Below are 14506 nucleotides of genomic sequence, written 5' to 3' on the forward strand. Positions count from 1 at the left end.
GAAAAAGCTTACAAAGTATGACCGTAAAGCTCTTATAAACATATACAAGCACTGGAATTGGAAATTAAAAATCCAAACTTAGACGAAATCTAACCCAGATTAATCCATGATGAATAATCTTCTCCTCTTCAAAATTTGATGGGCTCTTCGTGATTTTAATGTCTAGATTGATGTTGTGTGTTCATTGAACATACTATATTCTTTGTGTAAACTGTGTATATACTTCGCTTTGATTCCTCTTGTATCTCTAATGAGTCATTCAGTTATACTAATTTTCCCCCGCAAGAAATACTAAATACCTCTTGACTTGCGCTACTCTAGCAATGATTCCTTTTGCTATAGTTATCCATTGGATGATGGTTCCTCCTTGACTTAATCTTCAACTATTTTTATGTTCCAAGTCAATCAATCATCACAATGTATCATGAACTTCACTTAAACTCTGTTTAACATTCCATTGATTTTCAGTGGGCCAATAATATTGTTATAACATTATAATTGATGCACTTATTAGGCATTCTATCAATTGGGCATTATGGGATAACGTATCGTCATCATCTAATTTGGGGCCATTAGCTTCTTCATATTTGAGCTTAGTTTTTCGGCTTCGTATAAACAATTGTATGTCTTTTTTCCAATCATATGTTGACATTGAAACACTAACTGAAAAATTCTTTTTGTTCATTTGCGGTGATTAAAATTCATTTGGAGGAATAAGTCTTATTGATAGCTACATATGTTCATTACATTCACATATTGTAATATATAGATTGATGATTGAATTCTTTTGCTTTGTTAAATTTTTACTGATTTCAAAATTAAAAGAAAAAAACTTAGGTCCTCTTATATTAGGCATTCAAAGCAGAATCAATTTTTTGCCCTAAATTTGTTTTTAAGGCAATAAGTTGATTTGAAAAAAAATAAAATGATTTACATGCAGTTGGATTTGATTTCAAGATTTTCAAAAAGCTATTGATAAGGTAAACTCAAAGGGGAAAGAGAAAAGTTAAACTAAGCTACATAGTTAGATCGATCACAAGATACAAAAAGAAAAGGTACAGTTATATGAGAAAAGCAAGGATATTCAAGTAGGGTATAAAAGTTGTTCTGCTTGATCGGCAATTGCTCCTGTCTCCTTTAAAGTCACTACAAGGTCCACATCTCAATGCGGAATATTCAAGTAGGGTACAAATTGATGAGATAATCACCGTAGCACCCCCAAGATCTTAGTAATTAAAATTTTTCGATACAAGAGATATGGCATGGTTAGATAGTGCAACACAAACTATTCGAATTTATTACCTCTTATATGATAAGACTAACTTGAATTAAAGTGACCTACTAAACTATTATCAAATTATGTTACCAATTTTATGTGGGTTACGAGATTTTGCTTGTGTTACATATCAATATTTTATCACTTCAATTATATTTATCTTTTTCTATTGAATTACAACTTTAAAATGTTTTGGTTTGTAATTATTTACATTTAATGGCTTCTGTTAGATATTATCCTTCTAAATTAGCACCACTTCCTAACATTTCCCTGTTAGTTATTCCTACTACTAAGTTAGCTTTGGAGGTAGAAAGGGCATAGAAAGAAGAGGCTTGCTAATATGACGGCACTTTATCTACCATCAATAATGATACCACAATCATCACAAATTCCTGTACGCGTGGATTTGGCAACCAAAGCTATGGAATTCAGAGATATTGAAGACCATAATTAAGAGCTAATGAAAAGCAAATCCATTGAGCATGATCATTTTATTACGAAAAAAAAAAACATCGTGAAATATTGAATTTGGTGATTTTTTTTTTTTTTACATTTCTTTTTAATGGCGCAAAAATGTTTTCACTTGTCATACTTCCAGCAAAATCCAAATATATATATGCATGTGACAAAATATACACACACAAAAACATCTTCACTTCTAAAATGATCCAAAGACAAATACAATATTTATAGAATTCAATCCCTTTCATTCTTTTTATTTTCTTTTTCATATTCTATTTATTCATTATCTCTTAGGCGACCTTTTAGGGCGCATAAAAATAAAATATTAAAAAATTTAAGATGAATAATTCCAGAAAATGTTTTCACATTATTAGATTTAGGAATTCTCTTTTCTAATTTTATGCACGAATATTTTCTTTAACAGGAAAGTATGTTCAATTGACTTTCATTTTGAGCAAATGAAATGGATGAAAGTTCCAAAAAATACTCCCCCAAAAAAAAAAAAAAAAAAAAAAAAACAAAGGCACTGTAAATAAGGGTTTTAAGTCAGCCACCTTTATAGTTTAAATGGCCAAATGTAATTCTCAATTCCCATATGTATTCAATCAGTCTTGCTTCTTCTATCCTTAGCACACCCTAAATTTTAATGCTTATTACCATGCATGCTTCTATAAGGAAAATCACTATATATTCATGACCTCTTGACCCGTAAAATATCTCTAGCTTGGATTAGGGGATATGTAAGCAAAAATCCAACTGGATAGCTCTGATACGGAATTTTTTCCATTTTGTTCCTGTTGTGATTGATAGCTAGAATGAGACAACATAATTAAATGAATAAATAAAGTAACTAGAAATGTGGAGTCATTAATCCCTGAATTAGAGAAGCAGCTAGTGTTGGCGACGAGCAGCAGCATTGGCGATAGGCAGGCAATGATTGGTGGCGGCAACTTCCGGCAACCGATGACCAATGAAGGTGGCAGGTGGAGTTGTGCTTTGATAGTTTTGTGGTTATAGAAATATGGAAGTGGAACCGCAGTAATAACTGTAGCTAGGTAATTGATCTGATACCGTGTTGTTCAAGAAATTTTATTCCGTGTGGAATACAAATTTACATTTTGATTTCTCTCCAAGTAAGCCAAACGCCACAGTGTTTTGCACTTGATCACAAATAAGTAAGCTTTCATAAACTTTCATAAAATGCAATGAAATTTCACTATGGAGAAATTCAATTCCACATTGAATGTAAAATATACTATATGGACAATATTTTTAATAGGTATCTTTTTATTCCTTTATAAGTTTTCGGTTAATATATATATGAAGAATCTCACTCTCCAAATGGGATTCATGTGATTTTCTTAGGAAACTAGACAAATTTTTCACTGAGAAAACAAATGGTGGATGAGGCATTCATTCTTCACTTATCCACCCTCACCTTTGCTCTAATGAACATAAAATTTTTCATGCCTATATTTCCTATTTTTCATAATTATTCGGAAATATTAAGTCCAAAAGTAATGCTAGGTGTAAAAAGATTGATAAGAAACTTAACATCATATTATAGTAAAAGTACGTCAATTCATTTGTTATATTGATATGTGCATATGTACTCATCACCAGAGCTCCATCGTCGACCGCCACATTCAGCGGTCATCGTCGACCACCAACGTACACCAACTACGATTTCTACAGACATGGAGAACGAGAGACATAGCAACACACAAATAAGAGCAACGCGGTAGACAAAATCGATGTGAATGAGTGTAGCGATTAACTCAGGCCATGGATTCGACACCATCACCTAGGGAGGGAGGGAGGGACGGAGAGAGATTATTGATGATTTTTTTTATGCATTAAAATTGTGTTTGATAGCTAATGAATCAATTTATATCATGTAAATCACGACAAAAGTTTTCTGATTTAACAATTCTCAGAACTCCTTCACAATTTTTCTTTTTATAGGCATATCGGGGAACACTTTATGGTGAATGATAAATTTTAACTATTTCAAACTGAGATTACTGAATTGACTCAAATGAAATTCCTGAGTAATGTTCTAAATCAAATAGAGAGACTCGAATGTGATTGAAGCGGCATCAACTTAGTTTTTGTTAAAATGAGCGTAATAAATAACGTATAGAAGATGACCTTGGTAATGAAACTGATCAGTGCGCTGTTGATGATCGAATCAGATAGTACAACATTCTTGCCGTTCCTTGCGCGCGCCACTGCTCACGCCACTCCTCTTCTTCAGTCAAGAGAAAATGAGAGAGGGGGAGGGAGAGGGGCCATTCTATTTGTGGGCATTTTTATTTTTTACGATGGGCCTCTTTTCTTTGACCGGCTGGCCTCTATCTATTAAGCGATCATGCTTCATCAGCATTTACGATGGGCCTCTGCTCTTTGACCAGGCTCTTCTCGTTGACTTTGAAAATTTGATCGACACCGAATTAAACCTCATTTCTTCTTTATTTAATGATTGTTTAGTTTTTATATTTGTTGGTTTGCTCTTTTGTTTATATATCTATCAATCTATCTACTTTTTGGTTCCTTTTCTATTGTTTAAATTGTGTGCCCAATTTGTTGACTATATTTCAGTTGTCAAAATTTATAAACAAATTGAAAATTATGTCTAGCAAGAACTTTGTCCACTAAATGTAGACCTTGAAAATTTTTGAAAATAATAAAGTTCAAAACTTCTGCAAAGGTGTGCATCGGATTCAATTCAACCCAAAAGCCAAACTGAATTGGTTTGCACCGACCATTTCAAGGCCTATTCTAGAGAGAGGTGATTCGGTTCTAGATTCCGTGAAACCAAAATAGTTTCCAAGCCTCTTCAACAAAAAAAGTACGTTTGCATGAATGAAGAATTGAACATTTTCAACATGAAGAAATACCAACATAACCACTTAACTGACAAAGTTTTTGTTGTGATATGGTGTAACTTATTTGATTATTTTAATATAACTTTTATATTCAGAAGGTGAATATAGCATTCAAAACATGAATATCTCCACTTGATATCTCCCTGGAAGATTTTTTTTTTTTCCCTTTTCACAACATCATAATAATTTAAGAGATTTGAATATTGGTTTTCAAATTCTGACAAGACGAATATAAGAGTAGATATTCTCTCTACTTAGACTTTAACTACACGTAATAGATTTTCATGCTGCCTCAAATTTTATGTGAATCAGATTCAAAATAATGTAAGTCACCTAAAATGTTAATTTAAATTGCTTGCCTTTCAAAAGCATGAGATTGCTCAGTTAGTCATGTAGGGCTTGTTTGTTTATTTTTGTTTCGTTCCCCAGGAACAAAAGTTTCTATTCTTTTGTTCCGAGGAACAAAAAATGAATAGAAATGCGTTTAGTAAAATTTTTGTTCTCGGTAACAAAAAATCTTTTTTTTGTTCCTAGGAACAAATTTGAAACAGACATAAGAAGTAGAAAAAACTTGTTCCTTGTTCTCGAATAATTCCGAGAAACAATTTTTCTCTCTCTTCTTTTTTTTTTCTTGTCTTTCTCTTCTTCTTCTTCTTCTTCTTCTTCCTCTTCCTTTTGTTAGTCACTGGCCTTGACCATGGCCGGCACCAACGATCAGCCACAAAGAGAAAGAAGGAAAAAAAAAAAAGGACAAAAAGGAAAATATAATAAAAAATATTGAAAAACTAAAAGAAACAACAAATTTATACAAGTTTACCAAATGCATTTCTATTCTGGAATATAAATTTTTGCAGTTACAAAAGCGCGTTCTTATATGCAAAAATTGTTCTCAAGAACAGAAACAAAAAAGCTATTTCTTTTCAAAAATTGTTTCCTAGAACGGAAATGTTACCAAACACGACCATAGTGAGCTCGCCATCCTTTGGAACGGCTAACACACTTCGCACGTGAAACATTTTTCAAAAGATATATGCCTGTGGGTGTTCCTCAATAATCAATTGTAGAAATATTACAATATATAATGTATGAGGGTTAAGACATGCGTATTTCGATCATGTATAGAAAGATGGGCAGCTATGTATGAAGTAGATATAAGAAAATAAGGGCAGCTCAGAAAATCTAACCATGAGAAGAGGAAAAGAAAATGGGTGGTCTTTTATGAAATGAGTGGACATCAGAAAAAGAAAAGAAGGCAAACTTAAGAAATCTAAAAGTGAGACAAAGAGGTATTTTCCCTTATATTTACCAGTAAAATGTAGAGATATTGCATGTTTGTAACGAAATGATATTTTAAGAATTTTACAAAATCATTTTAATAGAAAATATTTGAATTACTATTCAATAGAAACGAATCACCGACACTATTTATGACGAAATCACAATTACGTGTAAGGATAGAGATGATATGTTAAGACTGAAAATTTTCTTTTATTTTGGTAAGATTCAAACTTTAAAATTGGAAAAAGTGAGATATAAGATAATATTATTAATTCACGCATTTGCCCTAGACAAAACATTTGTAAAGCAACTAACTGAGGATATTTTGGAAAAGAAAGTGATTGTCGTCCATAAAAAATTAATGGACCTTGTTTATGTTATACTATAGTGTAGATACATGTTTCAATGCTCAGTTTATTTCTCGCAGGAAATGAATTAAAGGTCTTTTCTTGGATAAATGCAACAAGCGTGAATTTTTTTCTGGCTATATTTTTAAAAACATCGGGAAGCTCACGTTAAGTAAAAATCATTTCACATATAGTATTATTCAAAAGAAAAAACTAGAAAGACAAAAAGTAGAAGTCATTATTAAGAATATGTTTTTTTTTTGTCTAAATTATTAAGGAAAATATATAATTTTTTTTTCTTTTTCCATATCTGTTATCATAATTAATTTTTTTTTTTGTCAGAAGTTATCATAGAATTAACACAATACTTTTTGAAGTTTCTCAAAGTGTGAGGATCATGCTTAGTCGTTGAATTGAATCTAGACCAAACCCAATTCTTCAAGTACTCTAGCGTTGAATTGAATCTAGACCAAACCCAATTCTTCAAGTTCTCTCTCTCTCTCTCTCTCTCAGTCGCGTCTACTGATGACGAAGTATCAAATTCCATCGTTTATCAACCGTCCAATCTTAAATCTTTGGTAAACTCTAGAACAATGTAAATTCATGTTGAAACTTACAATTCACATTCAAAGTGTCAGTGTTAATGGTTAAATTTATCTATTGGGTTTGCTCTTTTTCGGTTGGAAAAATGATTCTTTCAACTCTTTTTGCATAATGTTAGTTAGAATATGTCGGTGACTGAACTATGTGCTTTTGCTATAGCCAATTAAAGGCAGGAGGTGCTCAATGCTTTATAGATTTTTCAATTATGTATCAGCAAAAATTTTGGACCTTTTCACATTGATGCTTCCCATTGCAATTGTGTAGATGTTTCCTATCTTATTTATTGATTCGAGCAGTATCAATCAACAATTGCGGTATATGGTGGCTTGAGGACATTTACAGGAATTAAATGATGATTTCGCGCTGGAAATTAGCAAACTGATTACACTTTCCTATTTTGGGCCAATCGCTCCTTGGCTACAAAGAAGCCTCGGTTTGTTCATGATGTAGGTTGGGCAATGCCATGGCATAAGATAATCCTGGTTCTACTCCCACTAGCACCGTGCTAAGGAGATGATGACAAGCTTGCTCAAAATGAGCATTAGGCTCATTTTGTAATGGGTGTGGACCTCCTATAGAAACGCCCCAAGCATCCATAGTTTTTTTTTTTTTTTGCCCTTTCCATTACTTTTTATGATAAAATAATATTGGAGTTTTGCACAAGACAATAGCAAGGTGATTCATGAATGGAGAGAGAACTTGCCAATTCATCATGTCAATAGTCACGTGTCTTCAACTGTTCTTAAACGTTTATTATGTTTCTCTGCCTCTCTTGTAATTATTTCATTTTGGTATCTTAATTATAATATTGCTATTTGTATTTGCTTCTTCAGTCATAGTGACTAGTGGTTTTTTATTCTTTTCCATCTCCATTGTCTCGTAACTTTCCACCAAACCTATGTGCTTGCTGGAAACTTCATATGCCCTTGGAAATTCATTTTTCTGAATGGCTTACTGAAGTCCTAAGTTTGCTTTTAGTATTTACTTATTATTGCTTGCAATTTTGGTAATCTTGTGAAGAACACATACCACGATAGAAGGTCTTTATGTGTAATTGTTTGGAACATAAATAGGTCATTAATGAATTGGCTAGACAAGCAGCACACATGTTTGGTAGAGCAAGGGCTGGTACAAACGATAGTTTTTACAAAAAATCTATTAGTTTTTGTGTTTAGTAGAGAAATCGGGCGATGTTGCAACACAAGAATGATTTTATTTTGTAACACAGTTAAATCCGAAAATCATTTTACTTTCATTATTTTTTCTTAGTCAAAGAATGTCCGCTGAATTTTCACTGATATTAAAATTTTCCTCTTATATTATGTGTTTGATTACAATTTCAAAGCATTGTCAATGTTTGCCTCAAGGCAATTAATAGATTTAGAATAAATAATATAATTTACCTATTGTTGGATTCGATTCCAATTTTTTTAAATGACTATTAATAAGGGAAAAGATAAACTCATCTACATTAATAAGGAAAATTCCAAATAACGGCTTAAAAGTGCCCACATTTTTTCAAATAAGGGTATAAAGTGAACATTATTTCAAATGAGGGCCTTAAGTAGACATTATTTCAAATAAAGGCCCGAAATGCTCTTATTTTCTCAAAAAAATGGCCTGAAGTGGATATTATTTTAAATAAGTACATAAAATACATATACCAATTTTCAAAGAAGGGCATGAACTCACCAAATGTGAAGGACAATTTTGTCTTTTTAATTTCTTAAGTTTTTTTTTCCTTTTTTTTCCGAAAACCTACAAAAACTATAGGAAAAATAAAAAACACATGGGAAGAGGGTGCACCCTCCAGCCTGTGGTTGTCACCCCATCATAGGTGAGGTAGCGATGAGGCCAGCAGGGTCATTGATGCCTATGGGAGGGTTAGCGCTAGTGACCCTAGCCAACTAGAGGTGAGAGGCAACTGGATGAGGGTCACTAGGCCTATGCAATAGCTAGTGATCATCGCCTAAATAGGGGAAAGGCAAGTGACCCTCCTCTAGATTTGGGAGAAGGTCACTGCCCTCTCCAGCCTCTAATGAGGCCGGCGGGCCCTCGTCCAGATTGGAAGAAGGTCGCCACCCTCTCCTACCTATAGGCCCTCATCTGTAGTTGACCAGGGTCGCTCGTCCTCCCTTAGGTGTTGATGACCCCACTAGCCTTTGTCGTCACCCCACCGGTAATGGGGTGGCGACCACAGGCGAAGGAGCACCCTCCCACTTGTGTTTTCTATCTCTTTTAAAAAAAAAAAATTGTTTTAAATGTATAATCTAATGTAATTTAAATTAAATTGTATTTGGACTAAAATATCCCTAATTAGCTGAAATTTTTTGGTAACTAGCGAGACTAAATCTTTATTTGAAACTAACACCACTTCATGCTATTCTTTGAGATTCATATGGGCACTTTAAGTCATTTCATGCCATTATTTAAGAAAATGAGGATACTTCGAGCCTTTAATTGAAATTTGTCCACATTAATAAATTGATTACAAATTTCAAAAAGAAAAGGTACTCTTACATGAGAAAAGCAAGAATATCTCTTATTAGATTGAAACAAAAAGAAAAAGAGGAGGAGGAAATAAAAACAACTTTCATAATAGAGTACGCTTCATATTTATTTATGAGCAAACTAAACTAAAAAATAGAAAAGAAAGGAAAAGAAAATTCCTGAAAAATGGAAAAAATTAAAAGAAGGAATGGATGCGCCACGGCACCAACATTCCAATCCCTGTCCTAGGAGTTATCACAGGCCCACTTAGCTTGTGCTTGGGCTGGAAGGCCCATGGGGTCGGCCCATACTATATGTTTTGGGCGGGCCAATTGCCTACATTAAATGGTCAGTCTCGAATGAAGAATATTCAAAACTAACATTAAATGTTGGCCCAAAAGATTTCCAATAATATCGTGGCTGATACCTAATAGAGAAGAAGACGAACTAATAGTTCAAATGAACGGAAAGCCCTGCTTACCTGAGAAACAGAATTACAACAAGATGATTATTAAGAATGACAGCATACATCAAAGGCACGCAAAACATTAAAAGCTCATGCATAAGAAATTTAGCAAGAAAAAACTACGTAAGCAAGGCGCATGATATTTCCTCCATCGGGGTGATCCATATTATCAAAAAGCTAAAGAGGAAAGGTAACACAGGAAAAGGGAGCGGAAGCTTAAAAATACTTCTCATTACTCGTCGCCATTTTAGGTTTTATCAACCAAATACAGCTATCAATTTGGAAGTTTTAAAATCTTATCTTTAAAAGTTTGAAAGTTTTCTATTTTATGTATTTATTTTCCTACAAGTAAATCTTCTAGAAAGTATACTGGAATTTCATTTTTCTGAATGGCTTACTGAAGTCCTGAGTTTGCTTTTAGTATTTACTTATTATTGCTTGCAATTTTGTTAATCTTGTGAAGAACACATACCACGATAGGTCTTTATGTGTAATTGTTGGGAACTTAAATAGGTCATTAATGAATTGGCTAGACAAGCGGCACACATGTTTGGTAGAGCAAGGGCTGGTACAAACGATAGTTTTTACAAAAAATCTATTAGTTTTTGTGTTTAGTAGAAAAGAAATCGGGCGATGTTGCAGCACAAGAATGATTTTATTTTGTAACACAATTAAATCCGAAAATCATTTTACTTTACTTAGTCAAAGAATGTCCGCTGAATTTTCACTGATATTAAAATTTTCCTCTTATATTATGTGTTTGATTACAATTTCTTGATTACAATTTCAAAGCATTGTCAATGTTTGCCTTAAGGCAATTAATAGATTTAGAATAAATAATATAATTTATATATAGTTGGATTCGATTCCAAATTTTTTAAATGACTATTAATAAGGGAAAAGATAAACTCATCTACATTAATAAGGAAAATTCCACTTAAAGGCCTAAAAGTGCCCACATTTTCTCAAATAAGAATCTAAAGTGCCCACATTTTCTCAAATAAGGGTATAAAGTGAACATTATTTCAAATAAGGATCTTAAGTAGACATTATTTCAAATAAAGACCCGAAATGCTTTTATTTTCTCAAAAATGGCCTGAAGTGGACATTATTTCAAATAAGTACATAAAATACGTATACCAATTTTCAAAGAAGGGCATGAACTCACCAAATGTGAAGGGCAATTTTGTCTTTTTAATTTTTTTGTTTTCTTTTTCCTTTTTTCCAAAAACCTACAAAAACTATAGGAAAAATAAAAAACACAGGGGAAGAGGGTGCACCCTCTCGCCTATGGTAGTCACCCCATCATAGGTGAGGTGGCGATGAGGCCGGCAGGGTCACTGATGCCTATGAGAGGGCTAGCGCTAGCGACCCTAGCCAACTAGAGGTGAGAGGCAACTGGATGAGGGTCACCAAGCCTATGCAATAGCTAGTGATCATCACCTAAATAGGGCAAAGGCAAGTGACCCTCCTCTAGATCTGGGAGAAGGTCACCGCCCTCTCCAGCCTCTAATGAGGCCGGCGGGCCCTCGTCCAGATTGGGAGAGGGTCGCCACCCTCTCCTACCTATTGGCCCTCATCTCTAGTCGACCAGGGTCACTCGTCCTCCCTTAGGTGCTGATGACCCCACTAGCCTTTATCATCGCCCCACCGATAATGAGGTGGTGACCACAGGCAAAAGGGAGCACCCTCTCACTTGTGTTTTCTATCTCTTTTTTTCTTTTAATGTTTTAAATGTATAATCTAATTTAATTTAAATTAAATTGTATTTGGACTAAAATATCCCTAATTAGCCTAATTTTTTTGGCAACTAGCGAGACTAAATCTTTATTTGAAACTAACATCACTTCATGCTATTCTTTGAGATTCATATGGGCACTTTAAGTCATTTCATGCCATTATTTAAGAAAATGAGGACAGTTCGAGCCTTTAATTGAAATTTGTCCACATTAATAAATTGATTACAAATTTCAAAAAGAAAAGGTACTCTTACATGAGAAAAGCAAGAATATCTCTTATTAGATTGAAACAAAAAGAAAAAGAGGAGGAGGAAAAAAAAATTCATAATAGAGTACGCTTCATATTTATTTATGAGCAAAATTAAACTAAAAAATAGAAAAGAAAGGAAAAGAAAATTCCTGAAAAATGGAAAAAAATTAAAAGAAGGAATGGATGCGCCACGGCACCAACATTCCAATCCCTGTCCTAGGAGTTGTCACAGGCCCACTTAGCTTGTGCTTGGGCTGGAAGGCCCATGGGGTCGGCCCATACTATATGCTTTGGGCGGGCCAATTGCCTACATTAAATGGTCAATCTCGAATGAAGAATATTCAAAACTAACATTAAATGTTGGCCCAAAAGATTTCCAATAACATCGTGGCTGATACCTAATAGAGAAGAAGACGAACTAATAGTTCAAATGAACGGAAAGCCCTGCTTACCTGAGAAACAGAATTACAACAAGATGATTATTAAGAATTTCAGCATACATCAAAGGCACGCAAAACATTAAAAGCTCATGCATAAGAAATTTAGCAAGAAAAAACTACGTAAGGCGCATGATATTTCCTCCATTGGGGTGATCCATATTATCGAAAAGCTAAAAAGGAAAGGGCACGGAAGCTTAAAAATACTTCTCATTACTTGTCGCCATTTTAGGTTTTATCAACCAAATATAGCGCTATCAAATTTGGAAGTTTTAAAATCTTATCTTTAAAAGTTTGAAAGTTTTCTATTTTATGTATTTTTTTTCCTATAAGTAAATCTTCTAGAAAGTACACTTCGATATTTAAATACCCACCTAAGCTTAATGGATATATGCAATAATTTATGTCTCAACATGTTCATAGTGCCATCAAAGGCTAATGTCCTCTTTCAACTCTTTCTTTTTCTCCCTTTTTTTCCTACAAGGGTGGTCAACATGGCCTTGGAGAATCCCCCGCCGCCGCCGCCGCCGCCGCCACCATCTATCCACCTGGCCACTTGTCAAAGGATAACTCTACACATACTACATAACTCACATTATATTTTAATCCATCAACATTGTAGTAATCAAGAGCGAATGTTCAAATGGAAGATAAGACTCTTGCACCAATGAAGAAAGATAAGCAAAGGAAACAAATGGGGCAAATGTGATTGAAGGAAAGCTATTTTGGACATATTGCTTTGGTTTACCATTGGCTTCCAGGGATTGGTGGTGTGGTTGCACTGGCCTGCATTGGTTCCTTCCGGAATTGAAAGATTTACAATACTTGAATCATGGTTATATTTAGATGACATTTCACTACCATTGTTCTCCCCCTTTCTGAATATTTGACGAACTTTAACAACTTTACTCATCAGGGGACGAGCTTTTGGATCTCGCTAAGACAGCGAGCGACCAACTTAAAAGCAATCTAGACTCCTCCTTTTAAGAACCCTTTCGAGCCTTGCATCCATCAATTTGTACAAATTTCTTTTCCTTCCTAGATTTGGCCAAACGTATTCAACAAGGTTATGTTGATCAGTAGGCCAACTTTTGTCTATGGTTCTCATGCCAGTCAGAATTTCCAAAAGAACTACACCAAAATCATAGACATCACTCTCTAATGCAAGGCGCCCTAAAACTCGTATATGTGCAGTCACTAGATGGGAAAAGTTAAATAAGTACTGATCGGTCTATTTGGATAAAAATACAATCCATGAAGTACAATTCTTCAAATATCTTAAGTAACCCTGGCAATTAGAAACAGGTACTTGACCTCATGGGCTAGAACAATAACTTGGTATGATTATACTAGGTAAAAACTCCGCTAGTTGCCGTGGAAAGAAGGATATCGGTATTGATCATGACATTATCAAAGTAATTAGTCAAATAAAAGAGTACTAAAGCAAAAATTATGATATTATTGGCAATTCCGAAATACAATATTGTATCTCTTATCATCATAATGTGCATCATTCATGGCTTCAGCGAAGTAGTAATATATAGCATGATAGGCAACCTAACCAATTAATGACCCCAAAAAAAAAAAAAAACTAACTAATTAATCTGTAATACGAATGATGACGATTCTTGGAAAATGTCAAGTCAAAATGATCTGGATTTACGATTAAATAGTGAATGCATTTCAATGCATTGCTTCACTGAAATTATAAGGATATCTGTAGATAAGGAAAAAATAAAAATAAAAATAAAAATTTGGACTCTTAATAAATAGATGTATAGGATAAGTCAACTGGCTTTTTAATAATTTCAAACTTAATACTCATAAATGATAAATAGAAAAATATAATGAGGAAACACACAAATCATTGTGTAATACAGTAGACCTAAAATGCGTAAAACAAAGAAACAAATGATACCTTCTATGGATCTACATTTGTCGGTAGTTATCTTGTGCGTGCAGGAGGGATAAATACAACTTTAGGGTGGGTTTCATTTCGCATAAAATAAAAATTTTGAAAAAACATCGCTTCTAAAATTCATCTCTTATATCGCCTACAAAGATAACATTCTCATTATTCACGAAAATATTTAGATATAAAGTGTTGTTAATAAAAAAATACTTTCAATTGACTAATTACTTTAAAAACAAACAATTATTTTTAAGAATATATTTTCTAAATTATTCATTTTCTACTAAACAAATCAATGATCAAAATTAAGTAGTACTCGAAGAAACCTACTCCATTCTAAACCAAGAACCCTTTGGAC

Source organism: Eucalyptus grandis, chromosome 7, assembly GCF_016545825.1.
Source record: "Eucalyptus grandis isolate ANBG69807.140 chromosome 7, ASM1654582v1, whole genome shotgun sequence".
NCBI classification, from domain to species: domain Eukaryota; kingdom Viridiplantae; phylum Streptophyta; class Magnoliopsida; order Myrtales; family Myrtaceae; genus Eucalyptus; species Eucalyptus grandis.